Here is a 26913-nt window from a genome sequence, read left to right on the forward strand (position 1 = left end):
AGGCTGCAGGATCACCTATTTGTGTTTATGGCTTTGCAGGGAAAGAGATAAATGACCCCCCGTTTTTATTTGGTTTTAATGAAGTAGGGACCGAGGGACTCCCCAGCACGCCGCTCTCTATCCCCTGCCTGTCCTCGTTCTTCACTAGCATCCCCTTTTGCTCACCCCCCCACCTTGTTTGGTGGTTGTTTGTGACCTAGATGCAGGAAGGCTGACAAAGGACACCGGTTGGAAGAGAAGCTCACCTCTGTGGAGTGGACGAGGCACCAGGTAGAAACGTGTTAACCCTGCAGTCTCATAAGCTAACAGGAGCTCCCCTGGGTGCAGGCCGGGAGCATTATATTTGGCTGCCACATGTTCACCACACGGCCACGCTGGCCCGCCGCTAATTGGATGCTCAGGTCCCCAATTAAGGCCACAGCTCAAAAGGCGACTGGGGAGAAAAACAAGGCCAGCACGCACACACACACACACACACACACACACACACACACACACACACACACACACACACACACACACGTCTCTGTACTTTCTATGGGACTTCATTAGGAGGGTGGAGAAGAGACTCCAGTGGGAGAACATGGACACATGCAGTACAGACAAACATGCATATGCATCGTGTGTCAGCAGCACTAAACCATGTTTCCATGTACCAAACGCTGGTGCAGCAGCTGCTGGTCTGCATCTCTGACACACACACACACACACACACACAGACACACACACAGACACACACATGCTGTGTATAATGTAGATAAAATTTTTTGTAGATATATTTTCTGGAAGTCGTGTAGAAGAAGGAGAGGGTCACTCTGTGCCAGATGTGCTTTCTGACACAACGCCATCGAACCATCTACAGTGTCATGATCCAAGCAGCCAGGAACACACAGGCACAAATGTAATCTTCAAAAAAAAAAGGGTTTTATTTTATTATACCCCAAAAAGGACAAGATGATTACAAAAACTCAAAATAACAAAAATAAGTTTTTAAGAACCAAGTGGGCCCATAAAAGAGGTTAACTTAACAGAACGCTACTCAAAAGTCACTTAACAAAAACATAACTCAACAAACTGACCGCCCGAATGAGAAACAGCTCCAGTTATATAGCAAATGAATAAACCATTATATACACCAAAGGTGAAAACTAGAGAGATAACAGGTAAACATGATTCAGGAAGAGCCCCATCCCCCCTACATGATCACAATAGATGGTTCAGTCCACTTTATTGGCTTCTGCATTTAAACCAGCTCCACCCTCAGCCTCCTCTTTATAATATAATTAAAATAGCATATACCATATCAAATAACAAACAACGCAAATCAAAGTCTCTGCCACCATTTGGACTGTAACTTAGTGCTGTCATGCTTTACAGGTAAACTCAAAATATCAAATTAGTTAACTTATGATCACAGAAGCTTTAGAGCATAACGTAAACATAAGACTAAAGACCAAATGAATATTACCTAATATCTCAATTGTGTGGTTGCATGCAGCCATCACATACAGTCACCCCTCACTTCTGTGTAGGTTCTTAGGTCATAGGTCATGGTAGTTTAACGAGCTTGGAGCTAAGTGAACGGGCTCCCTTAAGTTGCATGAAGATGTTTAACCTCTCATCCACGAGGCTTCTTCAGTTTGGAAGAACTGAGGAAATGAAGTTACAGACAAACTCCTTCTCCAGTTCTAAGCTGAAGACGCCTCTTGGCGAGACGTGAAATGTCTTCATGAAACCTAAAGAAGTCCATTTCCTTTTTTTCAAGCTCCTAAGAATGAATTCAATTCAATTCAATTCAATTCAATTTTATTTATATAGCGCCAAATCACAACAAAAGTCACCTTTGTGCATTCCTGCAACAATGCTTTACTTTCAACCATCATATGACCCCCTATGAGCAAGCACTTTGGCGACAGTGGGAAGGAAAAACTCCCTTTTAACAGGAAGAAACCTCCAGCAGAACCAGGCTCAGGGAGGGGCGGGGCCATCTGCTGTGATTGGTTGGTGTGAGAGAAGGAAAAATGTTTCTTTTCTCTTCTTTTGGATTCTGATGGCAGTCGCAGAGTTCTCAGAGCCAACAAACGACTAGAAACCATCAGGTCTGCCTGAAGCCACAATCTTATTGTGTCGAGACCACTTTCCCACAGCCTCGGCTAACTCCCTCTCTTCCACAGCATGTCTTTATCCTGTCTTCCTTCTCTCACCCACAACCAATCACAGCAGATGGCCCCGCCCCTCCCTGAGCCTGGTTCTGCTGGAGGTTTCTTCCTGTTAAAAGGGAGTTTTTCCTTCCCACTGTCGCCAAAGTGCTGCTCATAGGGGGTCATATGATTGTTGGGTTTTTCTCTGTATCTATGAAGCGCCTTGAGGCGACTTTTGTTGTGATTTGGCGCTATATAAATAAAATTGAATTGAATTGAATTGAATTGCTGTGTAGCATAGGCACAAGGTTACGGTAATCGCTTAGGACTTAGAGTTCAGCGTATTAACCTGAAAGAATAACTGAAGTAATGTGAAGCCATGATCAGCTTTGCATTTGCCAGCTTAGTTGTCCTATCATCACTTGTCTGTTCCAGTTGGTGCACTGAAGACAAACCAGGCGCTGCAAGAGCTACACCTTGCTAATAACCTGTTGAACAGCTACCAGGATGCCCTTCATCTGAGAGACCTGCTACGGTTCAACAACACTCTGCAGACACTGGAGCTCACTGTGGTTCTGTCCATCTTTTATATACAGTCATTTTAAAGTCCAATAAAAATACTCCAAATGTCAAATTTAGGAGATTTATTCTCAAATGTAAGACAGAGATGTGAACTTCAAACAAAAGATGAGCCTTAATCGAAACAATATGACACAACAAGGCAAAGTGAGCCTAATGATACACAACAGAAGTGAAGCCTGTTGTGTACCCTTCTCTCACCCCAACCAATCACAGCAGATGGCCCCGCCCCTCCCTGAGCCTGGTTCTGCTGGAGGTTTCTTCCTGTTAAAAGGGAGTTTTTCCTTCCCACTGTCGCCAAGGTGCTGCTCATAGGGGGTCATATGATTGTTGAAAGTAAAACATTGTTGCAGGAATGCACAAAGGTAAAGTAAGATGCTTTATCTTTAGGTTGTTGACAGTCAGTCTTCGGGATGTCTGTGCACGTATATGTAGCTGGTTTTGTTGCTATAGTTATTAGTGGTCATATGTCACTGCGTGTTGATTTGATTACAGCAAAGCAAGCAGGCTACTAATGTAAATAAAATGAACAGCTTTGCTTTGTGTTTCTCTATTTTTAACTGTTATTCTTCCAATTAAGTCTCGTATTGTAACAAAGTGAAAATATAGAGTAAAATGATACAATTAAAAAGAATTGCAGATGATTTTAAGCACTTTGAAGTCAAAGAGTTGTTGTGAAGCTGTTAACTGAGGAAAGGTGGTAATGGCACTGAGTTTCTTTTATTAAGGTGCAACATAAAGACTTTAAAGTTATTCCCAAACAAACTCCAAACGTTTGACTCTTAAAATAAGTCATGCAAGAAAACTTGATTGGAGAAAAAGTGTCACCTGTGCTCTTTGCATGAGCGGTCTGTTAATTATGTTGTAATTGTCTAATGAAGCTGACAGATGTTTCAGTTGTTTGCAGACTAAAAAACAAAAAATAACTATTTTTAAAAGAACATGACATCGTTAGAGGGAAGTTAGGTGCCGTGTTTGGAAAAGAAATTACCTTTGAGCTGCTCGTCTGTCCTCTGTAAGCACATCCAGTGGTTTATGTGAGCACGTGCCTGCTATTGTTATTTATTCATTTTTCACCGTGCCACAAAAGCAATTGGGGGGTGTCATATTTAAAAAGGTCGAGTATCTGCAGGAGCGTTATGTGTCTGAGGGATGATCCTCGGGGACAGCAGGGCCACCGTTAGCTGGAGAGGAAGAACAGGAGCTGTGCGCCTGACATGAAGGGACGAAGCACAACAGTTTCACTTACACACATCGATACAGGAACTACAGCCACGGTCGACTGTTTTCTTTGTCTGTGTTTGAGTTTTACTGCAAAATGTGAAAAAACATATAAATAAGAAACAAAAACACCTGACCCTTAAATATCCCCCCACTCTGGTCTCATGGGCACGTATCGTGGACACTCGTAGTAAAAACTGTTACATTTAGCACGTGGTGATCAGATCTGAGCAATTAACTTGGTGAGTGCAATCGAATTATTACAGTAGAAATGATTTCCAAAGCTCTGAGAATAAAACGCAGGCTGTGATGAATCAGGAATGATCAGGTGAGAGGGCGACAGCGCCTCGTGTAAAACGAGCTCGATTTGCTTTCATGTTGCAGGATGCAGATTACTGCTATCAGGAGCTGCTGTCTACTCGACTTTCATAGCACATGAAGAAAAACACACGGAGGCTTCTCTGTGCTGGACTGTGGCTGGTTCTCACAGGATCTCCATGCAGCACCCTGAACCCAGTTTGGCACCTCTGTCCTAATTGATTTCTCTCTCTCTGTAAAACACCAAATGCCACAGAGGAAAGCTGCAACAAACAGCAGTAAATGTTGTGCGGCCCTGCCTGGAATCTCACAGCTAAATAAGACATCCCTCCATCTGTGCGTTGCCCTATATCACTCCCTCTGCAACTACCAGGGGGACATGTTTGAACAACGTGCCATAAATCCCATTTATTACACATTAAGCAGTAACCCCAGAACATGTGCTGTGAAACCTGGCCTCTCACCATGTTTCCCAAGCCCCAATTAAAAGCACATTATGGTCCTGGTCCCTGGGTCCTGGTCAGACACTCAGAGTGCTGCAGAGCCACTGCTCCCCCAGGCACGGCTGCAGGACTTTCTTTATGGAGACATGTTTGCCAAAGGGGAACAAGGAACATTAAGTGTTCTGCTGTCTGCATCGACCCGGCTCTGTCGATCTGTCATGCAGGGGGACGACTGAAAAAACCAAAGCAGAGATGAAAAATATCACATCGCTGTTTGCTCGATGTGAGCCGGTCACGACGCTTTACAACTTTAATAAAATCACATTTTCTCCTTCTGCTGTGGGCAAATGTGACAAAGACTGAAACTAAAGACATTTTTGTAAATATAATTTTTACCCTGAAAGTCAACAAATGTAAATGTTTTCTGACTCTAAGTTTAGTTTCCTGTAATAAGCCAGGACCAGCAGGATTCAAACGCTGGTGTTCTTAACCCTCTCCAGCCAGTTAACAGTTAAAAACTAACAACCTGATCACCAACATACATATTTTATGTTTCTTTACTCAGAAGTACGACTGCAGGACCTGGTTGTGCATTAGCAACAAAAAGCTTAATTTGAGCCTGAGAGGGTTAATAATTATGAATCTTTTGTGCTTTTCTAATAGATGCTTCGAAACATGAGCATGACCTCTTCACCCACGATGTTTCTTTAGGATACAAAAATGCTTTATAGTTTAAAATCTTCTTTAATACGTTTTATAGATTTAATAGAAATCTCAAAACCCAAAGAAAAGTTCAGTTAAAACCCCCACACATGTTAAAAACAAAATAAAAACTCCCCAACACCATTTTTATACTATCGTAGGAACAACAGAGGATTTGATTTGACTTTTCTTCTTTTATTTGTTGGAAATCTAATTTTGTAGCTTAAGGTAGCTGATGGTCTCAGGTAGCATTAAAGTCTTCGGCTCCTACCAGAAACTCTTATTTTGGAAAACTAAAATGGTTCTGAGACGCCAACGCTTGAATCCCACTGAAACAGGGATGAGAACTGTCAGGTATCATCATATGGTCAGATGATGGTCACGTGTTGGTCTTTTATTTCTGTGGTTAAATAAATCAGACGTCCTGTGTCCACAGTCAGTTTCCTCGTCCATGGCTTCTTTAGTGGTGCCTTTTTAAAATGCCGTTCAGCATGGCTTAGGCTTCGACAAAATCCAACATCTCCACCAAAAGAAAAAGAAAGTGTTTCTCTGCATAATCAAACCGGAGGACGTTTCATGTTCACTCCAGTCATTAAGACAGAAAGATGTTTGACTCTTCGTTTCTGTGACGAAGGCTGGCGGTCCGTGGCCCAGCGAACAGCTGACAAAGAAAACACCAAAAAACTAAACAAAGTGAAAACGTCTCTCTGATGATACATTATGCTAAATGAAACCTAATGTGCTAAACATGATCTTCCTGACATGCACCGAGTATGAAACAACCAGTTCTTTGAAACCTCACAGCCCAGCATGTGTGTTGGAGTTTTTTTAAGCTGGTAAATGTAGTTTTTCTACTAGAGGTTAGTGTGAACTTCAGTCACCTGGGTTCGGGGCTGCATGTGACAAACTAGGGTTAGCTTCACTGTTTCCTTCCTCCTTCAAAGCCCCAGAGACACGTATGATCTCACGTGCTGAAGACATCAGTAATACCACCTTAAATGTGAAACAAAAACCAGTCACCAAGCTGGCTGCTAACGCGTTATTCTCATCAGCAGCGCTGCTCCATTTGAGGGCTGATTGTGTGCGGTTGCGTCATGGATGCTTACTTTGCACATTCATGTTGGTGCTTGCAGATATCCCCCTCCACCCCTTCCACCACCTCCACCACTGCTCTGTGATGCAACCCAGCCTTTTCCTTTCAGCACCTCTGTTGCTGATGCAACCATGTTGACCCCAGAATGTGCTGCTGTTATTACCACTCTGCCTAATTACATCCTGTGTGTGTTCATGTGCAGAGGGCATGTTTGAATGCACACTTCAGCTAGTGTTTATCACTGAATCACGTGTGCGTGCTTCCTAACCTGCTTTGTTTGCATTTTTCTGCACGTCTGTGTGTACTCGTGTCCGGAGCGTCCTCGGAGATCATCGCGTCTGTAATGAAGGCCCCGCAGACGCAGCAAGTCATAGCAGGGACTGCTAGCATCACTGCCGTGGCTCCTTAGGTCAAGCCAAGCCTTTTAATTGGCTCTGAGTAGCTGGTTAATGCTGCTGGCTGGCACGGCCCTGGGTGAGTGTCGTCACCTCCTGTGGCCACTTTGCACTGCATGTAAGAAACGGCCGAGGCAGGTGGCAGGAGATCAGTGTGTGGCCGCGGGGCCGCAACACGCTAACTCGGTGAGACGGAGGTAAATTGCTAGCACACACAGGCATACACACACACACCTGTTTAAGAAAGCTTTCTTTTTTCAGTCTGTGTGTAATCAGTGCGCAGTTTTACATAAAAACGACAGCAAGACTCAGGAAATCAGCGGCAGAAAGCATCTTATTTTTATAAATATTTATACAATCAGAAATTAAATATTTAGAGACAGCAATTCAGAAATCTACTCCAAATTAAGATATCAAAGAGCACCTGGTACTTCCAAAAAAAGGATCAACAGCTAGTGATACAACTAACTGAATTCTGCAAACCTAATCTTCTGAAGGAGACGCAAAATGAATAAAAATGTATTTACTATAAACTAAAGCAGGTATGGAGAGAAAACCAAACTGTGAGACGGCGACAACCATGAAGTTTATTTTGAATTCTTTCCTGTAGTGGTTAAGGAGATAGTCGTTACTGATTTCTGACGGGTTGTTCCTCCATCAGAAGAAATGTCTGGACTCATGTGTGCAAACTTAAGGAAGGATCTTATCAATCTATCCTGTCTTCCTTCTCTCACCCCAACCAATCACAGCAGATGGCCCCGCCCCTCCCTGAGCCTGGTTCTGCTGGAGGTTTCTTCCTGTTAAAAGGGAGTTGTTCCTTCCCACTGTCGCCAAAGTGCTGCTCATAGGGGGTCATATGATTGTTGGGTTTTTCTCTGTATCTATGAAGCGCCTTGAGGCGACTTTTGTTGTGATTTGGCGCTATATAAATAAAATTGAATTGAATTGAATTGAATCTAATCTGTTAACCTCTGCAGGAGGGGCTCTGAAGCTCTACTAGTGTGTAGGAGAGCATTAGCTGGAATGGTTAAAAAGCACAAATCCATGACAGTTGATTCCCCCAGGGTCAGGCCGACTAATAAGCATTGAAGCACCTTTAAAAGGCGTTGGTGGGAGTGCACGGGAGGACCCCCCATGCTCCCCTCCGGCTCTCCTGCTGCAAAGCTTCTTGGTAAAGATCCTGGTTTGTCCTAAAACAGCCCTAATGGATATTTGAGTTTTCAAACAAGTAGACCGATAAACGATCGATAGCATAGAGCTCTGTTGAATCCTCACTCACAGGTCATGTGACACATGGATATTTTATCCCCTAAAAAACAAACACACCACCAACCCGTTCTCCCTGTGAGGGGGTTTGGGGGGTCTCTCTTTATCACAGTGTACGGCATGACTGTGCTCACTTCATGCTTCTGTTTCATGTTGACGAAGCCCTTCATCGCTCCCCCCCTCTCCAGACGTATAAGTGGAACAAAGAGAGGCGGGCATGGCAGCATCAGAGCAGGCTGTCAGCGTAGGTACGATAGCCTTCCTCCTTTCTGTTGCTTCTCATTCTTGATGGCGAGATGTTGTCTAATTAATGACTCCGTGTGTGAGTGTTTCCAGTTGACCTAAAAAAGTTATCATCACTCATCGCTGAGTGTCACTCCCATCATGTTTTAATGTGAGGGTTGTCAGGCGCTCTCTTCTGCGTATCCTCACCGTAGATGATGATATGCTACTTTTGACTTTGCAGCACTGTAGAGAAATACTGTTCACTGGTCCTGAGCATGGAAACAGCTGCGTTTAACCTATCACTGCTGTTCAGATGGGACTCATATGTGCTGTGAGAGGCTGTCATATCAGTGAGTTCATACATGTTTTGTACTGGGTGGATTATTCTTGCATCATTTCCTTCTCTTTATCATATACTAAAAGATGAATCTGATTTTAGATTAGTGGCAAAATTAGCATGAGTGCTAACAGAAACAGGGCGTCAGTAGGGATGGGTATCGTTTAGGTTTTATCCGATACCGGTGTCAAACCGGTACTTTTGAAATGGTGCCGGTGCTTAAACGGTGCTCGAACCGGTGCTTAAACAATGGAAAAAACACAAACTTTGTCCAAAAACCTCTCATGTTTAACTGTTTCCCACTTTTTCTTTGGTCATTTTAGCCTTTTTGTCCAGGGTGAAGGGAGTATCTGCCATCAAACAAGAAGACAGCTGCATGTAGCTATGATGGTGTTTGCTAGTTCACCTTACATGCATTAATGTAATAACGTGGTTAGCCTACTCAACGTAAATTACACACGAACAACATTAAGCTACTCAGGCAGAGAAGAACTGCTGCTACACTGGCAGGGCTAGGGGCCAGGACTCTCCTCTTCAGGTTCTTGGGGGATGTTGCTAACTCCGGGTCCAATAACAGTAGATGTGCTCGGTGTGAGGTCTCGCAGCAAGCTATCAAATACGGCGCATTTCTCGGCTTTTAAAAAAACGCTATGTGTCGCCAGGTGTTTCATCAGATTCGAGGTGTTACCTCCTTTGACAGTATCACAGTATCAGCTTAAAGCACTTGTTGCAGGCTGCTGAGTTTGCATCTTCTGACCGCTTCGCCTTGGGCACTTTTAATCTGTAGCTCTGCTCTAAAAGAACGTACGTACCTGGGCCCACCTACTATCCTCGGAAACGTAAAATGATTGGCTAGAATCTGAAGTGTAGCACAGCTCAGGGAAAAAAAAGCACCAAAAAAAAGCACCGAAATGTGCGCTGCTTTTCGGTCTGGTTACTACCGTTTATGTCAGAACCGGTACCATCATGGCACCGGATACCAGTACCCATCCCTAGGCGTCAGTCCCATCTATGATCAGAGTTTACAGCATTAACAAAACATGCTTACATGTTACAAAAACAGAGATATATAAGTAAATACAAAATAAAATGGCGCTGCTTTTTGTCTTAATAACAGCAGTCCATCGATGGGTGTGCCAGCTGTAGGAGGCAGATGTTGGTTCCAGTCACCAAACTGGACCTCTTTGGGCTTTTTGGAGCATTTGGAGGTTTTAAACATTTTTTTCATGTGCACATATTTCCATGTTTTTGCTACAGACTGCACAGTGTGAGGTATGTTTTGTCTAAACTTTGTTAAACCAAGTAGGAGACAGAATCATCATTTTCTTCTGGTTTCCAGTTGGATATTGAAAATCACGTTATCCTACTGGTATTGATAGCAACCACAAAATGTCTTTGTCTGATGACCTATTTTTGGAAATACTTCATTCATTGCAGCAGCTGAGTTTCTAATTATTCTAAGATTCTTGAGTTCAGCTGCGCTCTCGTTGATAAAGGTTGCCATGTGTGGAGAGTCTCGAGAGGACCGGCAGGGAAGAGACAGCAGCCCCAGCACATGATGGGAGCTCACAGGGCAAATATATTCCACACAAATATGTTTTGAAGGAGATGTGAGAGGAGGCTGATGACTGTACCGACTGAACAAACACACACAGACAATGTAATATATTAAAGCACCCTCGACGTGACATATCGACAACATGCGCTGCATTGGCTACAGCTGCACTGCACCCAGCTCTATAAATGAATTAAATATCAGAGAGCCTTGCTCTGCTGTGAGGTAATAACAGCCCGGTTCACTTTGAGCATGCAGTGCGGACACTTCATGATTTACACTGGGTAGATCTTATTGAGTCAACAGCTCATAATGCTCCGTGTTTGTCTTTGCGCCGCTTGTAAAATTGATTTCAGGGTCAGGGTAAGGAAAACGGCAAACACTGCTGTTTCACACACGTGCTGCTGTGTCTGTGCTTTGAGAATTTGGGGTAAGGCAGTCACAGGATAATGTGTGCAGTTACAATTATTCAAAATCCAAGTTGGTTCAGAATGAGACACGGCGGAGGCACAACAGTTTCAGTCTAACAGTACATTTCTTCTAAGCGTTCAAAGATCATAATCTAAAAAACACTGATGAGACACAACAATTATGAGCCAGTGTTTGTTCTACAAGTCTGAGGATTTCCAAGGTTCTGTTTCTGAGTGGAACAGTCCTGTGTGGATGAGGTTCACCCTGAGTTCTCTCTGGATGTTGTAGAGCTGTCTTGGTTCACTCTACAACGTCTTGTGGCGCCCCGGGGTGGTGACGTTCCATGACGATGTGTTTGACGAGTCCATCAAACACATTTGCTTTAAACAATTCTTCGGCGTGTCCAGGGGCAGACCCAGGACACGCCGAAGAGATTATATCTCTCTGCTGGCCTGGGAACACCTTGGTGTTTCCCCGGACAAGCGGGAGGAGGTGGCTTGGGAGAGGGAGGTCTGGGCTTCTCTGCTTGGGCTGCTGCACCCACGACCCGGCCCCGGAAAAGCGGAAGAAAAAGGATGGATGGTGTTCTTATTTGCACAGGCTCAAATATAGAAGCTGATGAAGGCCGGGCTCACAAAGGTGCCTGGTTGAGGTCAGGACATGGAATGGAAGAAATCCAGTATGCTGAGTTCCTTTCACTGGAGCTAAACTCCTGAGAAACATCCTCACATCTCTCTCCACCAAACTTTACCTTTGGCACAAAGCAGTCAGACAAGTGCAGTTGTCCTGGCAACCGCCAAACCCAGACTCATCCATCAGATTGCAGACAGAGAAGATGAGAACATGTTTCCACTGCTTTGTGCTTTACACCACTGCATTCAGCCCTTTGCATTATGCTTATTATGTAAAGCGCTGTATCCTGTTTTGGCTTCCTGTTAAATCCAGAATTCAAAATCCTGCTCCTCACATACAAGGTCTTAAATAATCAGGCCCCATCTTATCTTAATGACCTTGTAGTACCATATCACCCTATTAGAGCACTTCGCTCTCGCTCTGCAGGCCTACTTGTTGTTCCTAGAGTATTTAAAAGTAGAATGGGAGGCAGAGCCTTCAGTTTTCAGGCCCCTCTTCTGTGGAACCAGCTTCCAGTTTGGATTCAGGAGACAGACACTATCTCTACTTTCAAGATTAGGCTTTAAACTTTCCTTTTTGCTAAAGCATATAGTTAGGGCTGGACCAGGTGACCCTGAATCCTCCCTTAGTTATGCTGCAATAGACGTAGGCTGCCGGGGGATTCCCATGATGCATTGAGTTTTTCCTTTCCAGTCACCTTTCTCACTCACTATGTGTTAATAGACCTCTCTGCATTGAATCATATCTGTTATTAACCTCTGTCTCTCTTCCACAGCATGTCTTTATCCTGTCTTCCTTCTCTCACCCCAACCAATCACAGCAGATGGCCCCGCCCCTCCCTGAGCCAGGTTCTGCTGGAGGTTTCTTCCTGTTAAAAGGGAGTTTTTCCTTCCCACTGTCGCCAAAGTGCTTGCTCATAGGGGGTCATATGATTGTTGGGTTTTTCTCTGTATCTATGAAGCGCCTTGAGGCGACATTTGTTGTGATTTGGCGCTATATAAATAAAATTGAATTGAATTGCTCTCCAGCTAATCTGAGGGCCACATGATGTTTGGAGGTCTGTAGCGATGGACTCTGTGCATCATGCGTCTCTGCTCTGTGGTTCTACATGGCCTACACCTCAATTATGTGTTATAAAACTGCTAACAGTTGACTGTGGTATATTTACAAGTTCAAAGAATTCACCAAATTACCATGACAATGATGTCAGTGATGACAATGATGTCAGTGATAACAATGATGTCAGTGATGACAATGATGTCAGTGATAACAATGATGTCAGTGATAACAATGATGTCAGTGATGTCAGTGATGACAATGATGTCAGTGATAACAATGATGTCAGTGATGTCAGTGATAACAATGATGTCAGTGATAACAATGATGTCAGTGATGTCAGTAATAACAGTGATGTCAGTGATAACAATGATGTCAGTGATGACAATGATGTCAGTGATAACAGTGATGTCAGTGATAACAATGATGTCAGTGATGTCAGTGATGACAATGATGTCAGTGATAACAATGATGTCAGTGATAACAATGATGTCAGTGATGTCAGTGATGACAATGATGTCAGTGATAACAATGATGTCAGTGATAACAATGATGTCAGTGATGTCAGTGATGACAATGATGTCAGTGATGACAATGATGTCAGTGATAACAATGATGTCAGTGATGTCAGTGATAACAATGATGTCAGTGATGTCAGTGATAACAATGATGTAAGTGATAACAATGATGTCAGTGATGTCAGTGAGAACAATGATGACAATGATGTCAGTGATAACAATGATGTCAGTGATGTCAGTGATAACAATGATGTAAGTGATAACAATGATGTCAGTGATGTCAGTGATAACAATGATGTCAGTGATGTCAGTGATAACAATGATGTCAGTGATAACAATGATGTCAGTGATGTCAGTCATAACAATGATGTCAGTGATGTCAGTGATAACAATGATGTCAGTGATAACAATGATGTCAGTGATAACAATGATGTCAGTGATGTCAGTGATGACAATGATGTCAGTGATAATGATGTCAGTGATAACAATGATGTCAGTGATAACAATGATGTCAGTGATGTCAGTGATAACAATGATGTAAGTGATAACAATGATGTCAGTGATGTCAGTGATAACAATGATGTCAGTGATGTCAGTGATAACAATGATGTCAGTGATAACAATGATGTCAGTGATGTCAGTCATAACAATTATGTCAGTGATAACAATGATGTCAGTGATGTCAGTCATAACAATGATGTCAGTGATGTCAGTGATAACAATGATGTCAGTGATAACAATGATGTCAATGATGTCAGTGATGACAATGATGTCAGTGATAACAATGATGTCAGTGATGTCAGTGATGACAATGATGTCAGTGATAATGATGTCAGTGATAACAATGATGTCAGTGATGTCAGTGATGACAATGATGTCAGTGATAACAATGATGTCAGTGATGTCAGTGATAACAATGATGTCAGTGATGTCATTGATGACAATGATGTCAGTGATATCAATGATGTCAGTGATAATGATGTCAGTGATGTCAGTGATGACAATGATGTCAGTGATAATGATGTCAGTGATAACAATGATGTCAGTGATGTCAGTGATGACAATGATGTCAGTGATAACAATGATGTTAGTGATGTCAGTCATAACAATGATGTCAGTGATGTCAGTGATAACAATGATGTCAGTGATAACAATGATGTCAGTGATGACAACGATGTCAGTGATAACAATAATGTCACTGATGACAATGTTGTCAGTGATGTCAGTGATAACAATGATGTCAGTGATGTCAGTGATGAAAATGTTGTCAGTGATGTCAGTGATAACAATGATGTCAGTGATAACAATGATGTCAGTGATGACAATGTTGTCAGTGATGTCAGTGATAACAATGATGTCAGTGATAACAATGATGTCAGTGATGTCAGTGATGACAATGATGTCAGTGATAACAATGATGTCAGTGATGACAATGATGTCAGTGATAACAATGATGTCAGTGATGTCAGTGATGACAATGTTGCCAGTGATGACAATGTTGTCAGTGATGACAATGTTGCCAGTGATGTCAGTGAAGAGTGCATTCAAACTTCTCAGCCACAACTTAAACAGATGTTGGTGAAAATAAAAGTTTGAGTACATCTGAAAGCTAATCATCAAAGTGAAAATATAAAAATTATTAAAAGGAGGAAAAAAGTGTAAAGGTTGTCTGTGGACCACAACAACACTAATCAATGATCTGAAATGATGAGCACTGTGGGCTTACTCTCAGTTTCCTTCTCGACTCTTAGCTGAACACTTCTTAAATGCTGTATCGCTGCTTTGACCCAAAAAGAAGAAGGTAATAAATCATGTAGCCACTTCATTCTTCAGTGATCTCAAAACCAATACGCTTCGGTTATCTTGTTAGTACGGTGGGCACATGTGTACGTCACCTTTTTCTTTCATTTATGGAGTTTGTGGATACTGAGCTTATTCTGTGACTTTTCCAAAAATCAAACTTTTAGTATTGGGTCAGATCTGTTTCTTAGTCACACAAGCTGTTTCAGTCTGTCTGTCTGTTTCCTTCTTTGTTGAAGGTCTCTGGATGAAAATGTTGGAGGGACGACTGATTTCCCCACAGAAAAACGATTTCCTCCAGGCCAAGTTGCTGCCATCTGTAGCACAGATCCCTGAAGCTTTACGTCGTCTCCCTTCCAGTGACACTAAATATAACCACCAACTGTGCCACAACACAATCATTTGATTCTTTGACAAAAGACATTCAGATGAATGAAAACAATTCACAGAGCAGGAGTAGATAACCAGCGCTAACTGCAGTAACAGTTTCTATAGGCAGCCTACTAAAAGTGTTGCTGGACCCTCGACCTGTGTAAAATCACACTCTTCTTCATCTTCCTCGTACAGACCATTCTGTTTGTTGTTCTGCTCAGAGTGAACTTAATCATCATATCTGCCCATACATTATTCATTTAGGTAGTATAATGATTAAGCCTGCACTGAAAAATAACCACTAATATGCTCCCCGGTTAGTATTTAACTGACTAACTCGCCTGCTCTAACTCTACTAATCATCATCACACTTTAGTGTATCTGCTGCACAGTTAATGAACAGATACACTGAACAGTAAAGTCACACTGTACTGTTCACCTTAATCAGTCTACTATTTATTTTATATACTAAACACTGATAAGGCATACATGCTTTCAGGGCCACACTGCAGAAACGGCGACTTAAGCTCCTTTTATGAAGCATCCACCCATTTTCTTCCACTTATCTAATTCATCGTCATGGTAATGGTGATGGACAAGAGGCAGGGTACATCCTGATACGAGAAACTGTGAATGTGTGAGAATTTAAAATTTGAATTGATTCTTTATTTTTAACATGTTAAAAAAATACAACCACATAGAAATAAAAAAGAGACAAACAAAGCAAAACAAAAGGAAAACAAAGCTACCACAACTACAAGAAACAACAAACAAACAAAAAAAACTTCCATGTTCAAAAAGCCCCAGGCTGTGGCTACAATGTAGCTGCCATCACCAGTGTGTGAATGTGTGTGTGAATGGGTGTGTAAAGCACTTTGGGGTCCATAGGGACTAGTAAAGCGCTATACAAGTACAGGCCATTTACAATGACATTATATGTTACATGTATTATTATTATTATTTTTTTTTTTAAATACGTATATATATATATATATGTATATATATATATATATATATATATATATATATATATATATATATATATATATTGTACTATTCTTAGTTAGCGTATTGTCTATCTTGTTAATGTTTGTTTATAATGGAGCACTGTAACAAAAAAATAATTTCCCCCAGGGATCAATAAAGTATTCTGATTCTGATTTCTTGGGTTTCTGCTCCCTGAGGTATTCACTGAGCACGCTGTCAGTTGGGGCCATCTTCGTAATGTATTCTTGGATGTTTGTTGTCTCATCCTGGACTGTGGTGCTGACACTCACCAGTCCCCGGCCCCCTTCCTTCCGCTTAGCGTAGAGCCTCAGGGTGCTGGACTTGGGGTGAAACCCTCCATGCATGGTCAGGAGCTTTTTTGTCTTGATGTCAGTGGCTTCTATCTCCTCCTTTGGCCAGCCTATTACCCCAGCAGGGTACCTGATCACGGGCAGGGCGTAGGTGTTGATGGCCCGGATCTTGTTCTTACCGTTCAGCTGACTCCTCAGGACTTGCCTGACCCTCTGCAGGTACTTGGTGGTTGCAGCTTTCCTAGCGGCCTCTTCATGGTTCCCATTTACCTGCGGGATCCCCAGGTACTTGTAACTGTCCTCTATGTCTGCAATGTTGCCTTCTGGTAGCTCGATCCCCTCAGTTCTGTTTTCTCTCTTTGTTATCATCCGACTACACTTCTCTAGTCCAAACGACATTTTGATGTCATTGCTGTATATCCTGGTAGTGTGGATCAGTGAATCGATGTCTCGTTCACTCTTGGCACACAGCTTGATGTCATCCATGTACAGGAGGTGGCTGACAACTGCTCCGTTCCGTAGTCGGTATCCGTAGCCAGTCTTGTTAATGATCTCACTGAGGGGGTTCAGGCCCATGCAGAACAGTAGTGGGGACAGAGCATCTCCTTGGTAGATCCCTCACTTGATGGTGACTTGTGCTATGGGCTTGGAGTTGGCCTCTAGTGTTGTCCGCCACATACCCATTGAGTTCCTGATGAAGGCTCTCAGGGTCCTGTTGATCTTATATAGTTCTAGAAATTCCAGGATCCAGCTGTGGGCCATTGAGTCATAGGCCTTCTTGTAATCAATCTAGGCAGAGCACAGGTTGGTCAGTCTGGTCCTGCAGTCTCGGCTGACTGCTTGGTCTGCCAGTAGCTGGTGTTTTGCGCCTCTGGTACTCTTGCCCATCCCTTTCTCATGTATTGACCCATGTGCCTGTTCATCTTAGCCGCTATGATGCCTGACAGGAGCTTCCACGTGGTGCTGAGGCAGGTTATTGGTCGGTAGTTGGAGGGGACCGGTCCCTTCTGGGGGTCCTTGAGGATCAGGACTGTCCGACCTTCAGTTAGCCATTCTGAGTGTCTCTCTTCAACTATATATATATATATATATATATATATATATATATATATATATATACACATACATATATATATATATATACACATACATATATACATACATACATACACACACACACACACACACATATAAACACACAAGAACACATTATCAGAGCTCTACCGCCTCTCTGTACCCTGCAAAAACCATATCCTTGAATCAGTTTTAAACTAACTCGTGCTTGGACGTCCTTCATTTCTTTACTTAATCTGTTCCACAGCTTCACTCCACAAACACAGATGCAGAGAATGATTTTATAAACCGAGTTACACAGACTGGGACAGCTGATCCAGTCCAAGGGTTCTACTTAACCTGATGTTCTTCTCCTGTTAAAGGTAACTACATGTTGGGTCAAAGCAACCACAAAGGCTGAACTGCGTGAAAGGCAGCAGCTTCCAGTTACTACATCAGTTAGGACAATCTAAATCAAGCTCAAACCCAAACACTTGTGTCAGAGACAATAACACTGGTGGGAAAACCCTATGCTGTTTCACGATGGAGGAAACCAGCAATGTCCCGACAGGAAGACGCCATGTTCAGATGTTTGGGTCTTCTTGATGATTATGGTTGACCAATGAGCAAAGAGCACTCGTCCAGCAACTTAGTGTTTTCTGTTTCCCTTCCTGAAAATTGTTAGCTATGATGTTAAACAGACATTGTTGTAACATTTTGACTGGTAAAAATGATTTTGCCTTTTAGATCAATCTAAAGAAGAAGAATTGAAAGGCCGTATACCAGCACTGCACAGCTGTCCACGTCAGCAGATGTTCTTACTTTGGCTGATTAGACGTTGTCTGCAGAAGTGACACTTCTCTGTCAGTCTCCTGTTCTTGCACATTATAAGAGAAGAAGAAAGCCAAACTCCATGCTTGCTTAGAAACTTCTGATCAGCCGGAGTCACTGTGACTTAGAGGCCTCGTGTGAGCTGTAGTGCTGCTTTGAGTGGTTTCACGGTGCGATCTATTATACAGAACATTACACTTTTTAAAAACTCCTTTACAACCATCTGTCTGATGGCTGTAAAGAAAAAACGATGTAAAGAAATGATGTGTTGGGAACTAACAACAGTGACGATTAGTTCCACCTGGGCGAGCTACTAATGAGAACTGGCTGATACAAAAATGTCATAAAAACTGAGTGAGATGGCTTCATAAAGGATTACTGTTCATGTGGCTCCAGGTGGCATCTCCATGGGGATTAATGTTTAATTCAGAGGAATTTTAAAATCAACTTTTAGTGTAACCTAAACTGTAGTTTACAGCTGCCCGGTCCACGTCTCTCTGTCGCAGCCTGATCACCCGGCTTTTGTCCCTACAGGCAGACACATCCCCGTCATGTGACTCCCCACAACACCAGCAATGTTTAGACGGCACACTTACGCAGAACTGGACTGCCCCCGAGTGTCCTCCTGCCCCCTGTAGAGGGCAGCACTGTGCCAACCCACCTTAGGCTGCATGTCTGGATCAGAGGGGGGCACGCAGTGAGGGAAACACAGAGGGAGGCGAGGGAGAGGCTGCAGCGACTAAAGTGGCATTTCCAGAGCGCATGAACAGATACCCCCCTCCTATACTTTACCTCCATCACCCTCTGTGCATCACCCGCTCCCTCCCAGCCCCGGGCCTCATAAAATTGGACTTATGGCTGTGTTGCCAGCATAAATAAGTCCCTTTGATAGTTAGCGGAAGAAGTTACGACCCTCCTGGGTATGGTGAGGGACAGTGGCAGGGCAGCGTCTCGGTGGCAGCTCGCCCGGCACCCCGTGGCTCTGATCCTCGTGCCGATTCAGGGCACGCTCTCTTCATTACCGGCGGCCACCGGGGACTTGTTTTTTCTGCAAGATTAATGAGTGCCGCGGAAATTCTCCTGCGCATCTCGATAATTAAGTCTTTGTTTATCAAAAAACAAGTTATATTAGGAGCAGGAAATTCGCAGTAATTATTCATAATCCTAACAATTCAAGTGTAGCTACCTCATTTGCCTGTGTAATTCTGCTTTTTAATTTCTCGCATATATTTGCATATTAATTTTGCCCATTGGCTGCTGCTGGGGCTCTGACAGCTTTTATTTTTTATATACGTTTTCTTCTCCCCCCTCCCTCCTCCTTGCTTGGTGTGATTTTTTTTTTGTTTGGGGGGGGGGGGGGCTCAGTTGGGTGGCATTGTGGACTGGGTGTAATGGTAAATGATGGATTTTCTTATTTGATGCATAATGAAGTAACCCTTTCTTATCCACTTCCTCTGTGTCACTGATCCTTCCTTCATGGCTCCGCCCCCACACAGGCTCCCCCCCTCCCCTACATCATCTTCATCCATGTGGTCATTAGGGACAGAGAAAGCACCTTTCATTGGTGTCAAAGACTGTCTGGGAGGCGATGAGAGGAGATCGGCCAACATGGCATCTTGTCAGAGCCCTTTGCTCTGACTCTCTGTGCCCAGGCTCGCCGCCCACCATCCCTCTTCTCTCTCAAAATCAACCAGATACTTTTCTCTTGTTTCTCCTTCCCCATCCCCGTTTATTCTTCTCTTTAGTAATATTTTTAATGATTGTTTAACCTTTTCTCTCCTCTATCTCCTGATGCCCTTCATATCTGCGTGGAGTGATCTGTGCATGTGTAGCTTTCGTCTGTGTTTGTGGCATGTTTGTATGTCTGAGGACGGCTCCTCGTGTCCTTGATGAAAACATCTTTGCACACGTATGAAATGGTGGGAGTGCATTTGCTAAGCGTTACACAACACTAACTGCCGCTGTCACATGGAAATGAATATTGATGATCTCAGGCCCCGTGATGCATTCTGGAGCCATACCATTAAACTATCTACGTTCTCATACACAATCACATCATCTGGCAGCAAACCACGTATATTAAAATCTGGAGTAAACTTTAACCCGATCAGCTGACACATACACTATTAATGCCATTATGTGATGAAGTCATCAAGATGAGACGAAGAAACCTGCTAAATTCTTAAAAATGGTTAATTCAACAGAAATGTGACAAGTCTTCACATAGCACAAAAACATCGCATTACATCACACGTGTTATTAAAGTGTTCTTCTAAATATCATATATATATAATACTCATGTTGTGTGTGGAACATGGCTGTAACTATTGTTTAAGTTCAATCTTTGTAGTAATTCGTCATTTCAAATCCCCCAAAATGAGGATGAATATATTGAGCCATGTTTGCCAGGACGTTGCTGTGGCCAGACACACACGTTAGCTTTCGCTTGGTCTCTCAACTTTATCATAAAAGACATCACAATGACTTTTACACTCAACATTCTGAAGCCTCAATATTAAATGATCAATGATGATATTGATGATATTAAATGATTTCCCGCCACAGTTTTTTGTTATTCCAGCTAGAGGGTGTAGCACTAAGATACAAGCTAAAGCTAACAAGCTAAAGCTAACAAGCTAAAGCTAACAAGCTAAAGCTAACAAGCTAAAGCTAACAAGCTGCCTTCATAGACTGATTAAAAAAAGATGCACATATCGGCTGATTAGTGAGACATTACAGAAAGACATCTGGCTACGCACCAAAGCTAAAGTACAACCTTCCTGGTCAATCTGCACCACACGAGCCTCACTGTTTGTTTGAAAGGCCACAGAAGCAGGCTGGAGTAAACCACACAAATGACAATCAGTAGACCATGGTTCATTTGCCGCTTGAGAGCTTTGTTATTGCACTTGGTTTTGTTTTGTTTCACTCACTGAGTAGTTTCATTTTCTCTCACTGTTTACTTATAACCACCAAAAATAAACTGCTCAAAAGAATTATGGGCAGCACTAAAATCAAAGCGTGATGAATCGAATATTTAGTTTGAAATCTTTACTGGCATGTCTTGTTTAATTTATGGAGAATAAAATCACAGCAACAGTTAATGGAAACCAAAATCATCACGTTCTAATGCTAGATTTAAAATTACAAAAAAGGTTTATTGTTCACATTTTCCTGTAAATTTTGAGCAGCGTACTTGGTTATAATTATAAAATGATTTTGATGAGCTGTTCACATCATTCATCTTGTGTAGTGAAAAATAAGCCCAGAGAGCGAGGAGCTGATACAAATGAACTGCAGATGAACGGTGGCATCAGGAAGGGCATGTGCTGTGAAAGCTTCACCAAATCAAACATGAAGAAGGAGATTTTCGAACTGGACCGGTCTAGGCCCAGGTTAATGTTGGCCAACAGAGCGCTGGTGGAAACTGTGCTACAGGAAAGGGGGAAGTCATGTTAGGAGGCATCAAGAGAGAAGGAAATGCAGGAGGTGACAGCGGCACTTTAAATGTTGGGACTGTGACTGGTAACAGAGATGGCTAACGTGATGGAGACGAGTAGATTTATTGTGTGTGCAGGAGACCAGAAGCACTGCAGATAGATTTAACATGTCCTAACATGTTTTGGTTTTTTTGCTTATTTGTCAGATTATTTTTCAGCTCATCAACAACTTTCAGTATTTGTCAGAAAGCCAAGTAAATGCTAAACGGAGTCTTAAAATGATGATGTCATTTAAAGAAAAAGAAACAAATGGAGTGGTTCTTATAAAGCGCTTTTCTACTCATCGGAGCACTCAAAGCGCTTTACACAACTTGTGCATTCACCCATTCACACAAGCACATCTTTCTAAGTGCTTCATAGCTAACATTCACACACATTCATGGATGGATTTGGGGTTAGTATCTTGCCCAAGGATATTTGGCACGCAGACTAGGGGAAGCCAGGAATCAAACCACCAACCTTCCAATCAGTAGATGTCCTGCTCTACCACCTGAGCTACAGCCACCCCAACAAAAAATTTCCCACCCAGGAAGTATTTGTAATAACTGGCAGTGTGACGCTCACGTTGCTGTTGGTGGAGGCAAGGATTCAATGGTGGACCCTTTGGTAAAGAGTTCAGGAAGGAGACGGGTTCTAGGTGTTAGGGAAAAGTTACCAAGTTCCAAGCGATCCGATCAGGAACTTAAAATGTGACGTTGTCAGACTGATTGATGGTCAGTAGTGTTGCTCGATGAGTCATGACAGCGTCTCGTTAATGAAAATCTAAACTTCCATTTTTAGGACTCAGCAACAAAGGAAATGATACAAAAACCAACGGCGTGGTCCTCGAGACTCTGAGAGAGAGGGTGGGATTACATCAGGGATTGGCTGTGAACCGTTAGTTATATATGATATATATGTGATTATGATATTGTGATCTGTAGCGAGAGCAGAAAGGTGGATGTATGCTCTCGAAAGAAGACAGCAGGAGTAAAAGGGGAGGTTACAAGATGAGAGCTACTGAAGTGATTGTTTGGCGATGACGGCACCGACAGAAACAGAGAAGAGCTAAGGGTGGATGCATGGAAGAAAGACCACAGAGGAGGGTCATGGATGTAGGGAAGGACATGCAGAGGGCCAAAGGAGGATGCTAAGGAGAGATGGAGGTCAGCAGACAGAAGATGTTTCAGTGAAGAAATGACAATAACAGACAACATCGACTCTTCAGGACCATTCAGATTAAGGCCGATTTATTGGCCAATCAGAGGCCATGTTTATCTTTTTTTTAACATCAGAAGTGCAAACCAGAGCAGCTTAATTAGACTTACATGTGTTTGTTCTTTCTATATATGTGAAAAAATGAGTAAGACTGTTAATAGTTTCCTCCTCGAATATTAAATGTTATCATTACAAATAAATACAACACTAACTTCTGAAGGTATGACACCTATAGTGGGAGTCAGGGAGAAGAAAGCTAACAGACATTTGCACTTTCTTTTAAATAGAGACGTTTTCATTCTTTGATTGTTTCTTTATTTGTTCTCACTGCAGACAGCAGTTTAAAGTGCAGACTGCTCTCAGCACGTGACAGCCTTCTATCTTGTGTGGCAGTGCCAACATGCTCCGTGGTTTCAAGGCCCACGTAAATGTCAGCGATTAAACTGAAGCATATTGTTGGATCAGATGCACTGGAGGAGAACCGCTGCCTTCCTGCTGCACACACAGACACACTGTCTCCTCTATTAGGCAAACTGCTGTTGATGCACAGAATGCCTCTGACCCCTGACCTTGGTGAGTACCGGCCGTATTCTTGGATTAGATGCTATGGCTCGTGCATATTCCCCATCTATTTGCAGACAACCAAAGTTCAGCCATTGCAAACAATTTATTCATGGCGCTGTCCATCCCAGCCAACACCACTAATGTGCAAACCTCTGAATATGGAGCAGAGAGGAGAGAAGAGCGATGCAGTGACACAGTGAGAATGACTCATTAAGGAGAAGGACGGGAAAGTGGCGAGGAGTCATTGGACACGTTGGTGACTTGGTAGCTGGTAATGTGTTATCGGCTAGCAGGGGCACGACCCTTGCAATAGCAAGGTGTCAAAGCATCCTGCTGTCACCACGCAGGGCTGGCTCCAAATCTGGGTGACACCATGGGGGCTGGTAGCAGGGGGTTTAGGTCAAACCAGATGACACCCCCTAGTCAGAAGAGGTGACATCTGAATCAAACCCAACACCAGCAGGGAAGATGTACTGTGGTTCCTGCAATTTACAGCAATTTACCTCTGAAAGGCCTTTCACACTCAGCGACGACAGACCCTGATGTGAGCAGTATATGTACATGTAACTACCACATAGCATTTAGACGACATCACTGCACAGGCTCAAGAACACGTGATCTTTAACAGCTGTTTATTCTACAAAAAAGATCGAGGAACCATGTTCTCTGGACCTGAGCATATCTAAGATCAAACTGGCCTTTGTGTTTAAGTTCATAGATGTGCATTCATGCAGATGACATGAGTGCTTGCATGTCTGCAAAAGCACCACTGATCCTGAACGTATGTGCAGATTTGGTTTATTTATCAAGAGAGGCCTCACACTGTGGTGCAGCTGTACCAACAATAACTGATCTCATTAGCTAGTTTTAAAAATAATGACAGCATAGAGTGAAACATGCTGCTAATATGACCTTTAAAGGCAACATCTTCTTCTTTAAAATCTTGGTTTCAGCTTTTGATACATTTGCACAATTTTACTTATATATAAGCTTAAATGGTCGATTTGTTCACCACAGGCTGGTTTCACTGACATTTATTATTATTATTACACAGCATCTCGACTTCTTTGGAAGCCGTCTGGTATAAGCATGTGTACGATGGAGAATCTGAAGCAATAAAGCATACACATGATGCTGAAACCCTGCTGCAGCGAACGTCACATTAGTGGTTTCCTCTTGAGAGCAGAAACAGTTGCACTGCACGCGTCAAAACCAATGAAAATAAATCGACACGTTTTAATCGGAGTTTAGATTCCTCACAGTTTCTGATTAAAACACCTCAATGGCTTCAAATCTCAAAAGAACCTGACTTTGGACCCGTGTGCATCAAACACGTTTGTATGAGTCTGCTATGGAGCCTCGCCGTCTCCCCTCCATGCTACACCTACAGCTTCGGTACTTCAGCAGGCCTGTCTGGCTGCCACCACCGGGGCGAGAGGCTGTCGAGTGATGACGGAGAGCAAGAAGTAGAGAAGCCACACAAAGAGAGCGAGGTGGAGGTTTGAAGGGGGCACGGGCGGCGGCGGCGGGGCTGTTGAAATTGAAGCCTGTTCTTTTGTGGCGCCCTGCCTTCTGATCATTTACATCAAGTTGACATTCGGAGAGTTTACTCTGGGGTCTGTAATTGTATTCTTTCGCCAGTTCTGCATTGCCAACCATGAAAATGGAATCTTATCAACCCTGACCAATTTTTAATGTACAAAATGAATTGGCAGGGGTTCAAAAAAGGGGGAGCTACAATTCAAATCAGGTGAATGATACACAGCCATATTTTTACCCCACCCCCACCTTAAACACACACACACACACACAACCTTATCACCCTTTGCTTTCAGTTGGATTTATTTCTCTTTCAAAGGCAGGGCGAGCTTAGCTGGGACAACTCAAGCTAAAAATACGCGTGTGGGATTCTGCCTGTGTACTCACGCATACTTGTATGTATCTGGATATACATACTGCACTAATACTGTGTGTGAGCATGTTTTTCTGTGTGCTTTGGGTGGTGGATGAAGAAACGCATGGAGGGTTTGTTTCAGAAAACAGTACAAGGGGTTACTCGCCACGTGTTTCCGGGCACTTTCAGGGCGTATGCACTGATTGGACTGATGAACCTAAAGAAGGAAAGTTCCACTCCTCCTATAGCTTTACATTTTGTGGCAAACAAACATTTTTTATTTGGGAGTTTTAGAAAAGATTTTGTTTTTTTTTAATCCTGAGTATTCAACATTAAGCTTATGTTTTATTTTTGCATCTACATGTGAGAAACTATCTGAGTGAGCAGATCAGATAACCTCCACGTCAGCCCAGCTGGCTCAGCTGACGCCTTTTTCCAAACTTATCTCAGATTTATGCTGCACACTTACAGCTGATGTGTATCTACAAGCCACTTTGTAACCCACCTCCACCCTACATCACTGAAACTCTGTCTTGCCTGTGCTGTGGTGGTTCCACCTGCTGCTCTCTGCACCTTTGAGCTTTAATGTATGCATATAGAAGATGTGTTCTCCCCAAATATATGAGGGGCTGCATGATGAGGCTAATATGGGCTTACTATAAGTATAATACACTTTAATGCACAAGCAAATATAATTTTGGACTATATTGGTCCTGAGTGAAATCCCATTTTAATTATTTTCATATATTTGTAAGACACAAAATAATAAAACACTCTTACATAGATATATCTGAAACCTTGTGATCCAAGTTTCCCTCTTTTTTATTCTTTTTTATGATCTTTGATAGTGGGTTAACGTTTGATAAATATTCAATTTATCTATAAATGTATTGTAAAAAAACCCTTAAAATTAAAGAAAATTTAGTCTGCTAAGGATTTGGATCACAGACCACATTCTCTTTGTCTCACTAGTGTCCTGGAAAGGAAAGCATAGGAAACAAACTGCATTTTTTAAAATCAAATACCTGCGTAGACAATAATAGATACAGAGAAAAACCCAACAATCATATGACCCCCTTTTATATATATATATATGTTTGGAACTATCTTGGTCTTCATGTGAAGTATGACCCTGAAGGTAAGCGCGTCATGGACAAAAGTAAAACAGTATGTTGGATGTGCCACGCAATGCTCAGTTACATGGGTGGTAGTGATGTTGTTAGTTGTTAGATGTTTCCGGCTCTTTTTAGAGAACCGGTTCTTTCGGCTCCGAACCGGCTCTTCAGGTTGTTTTGTTGCTTTAATTTATTATTAACAATAATATAAAATTATGCACAAAAGGAATTACTAATGTAAAAAAAAAAGTGGTTTTGGTTGCCCCTAGAGACAAAGCACGTACAAACTCCAAAACACATTTCTAGAGTTAACTGAACTTCCAAAGCAGAGCTACTAGATCACTTAAATTACACAATTGAAAGCATGTGTGTATTGTTTGTGTATTTATACACAGG

The 26913-nt window shown here is 42.6% G+C and overlaps 1 long non-coding RNA gene across 1 annotated transcript in view; it reads right to left on the bottom strand.

Moving 5' to 3' along the window:
* LOC146496756 (uncharacterized) overlaps window positions 1–6930 on the bottom strand; it is a 496205-nt gene extending 489275 nt beyond the window's left edge. Inside the window, exon 1 of the long non-coding RNA XR_014871065.1 lies at window positions 5212–6930. This is a non-coding gene — a long non-coding RNA (uncharacterized LOC146496756). The remainder of the gene's footprint in view (window positions 1–5211) is intronic.
* Between the last annotated feature and the right edge of the window lie 19983 nt (window positions 6931–26913).

Source organism: Neolamprologus multifasciatus, chromosome 19 (assembly GCF_963576455.1).
Source record: "Neolamprologus multifasciatus chromosome 19, fNeoMul1.2, whole genome shotgun sequence".
Lineage (NCBI taxonomy): Eukaryota > Metazoa > Chordata > Actinopteri > Cichliformes > Cichlidae > Neolamprologus > Neolamprologus multifasciatus.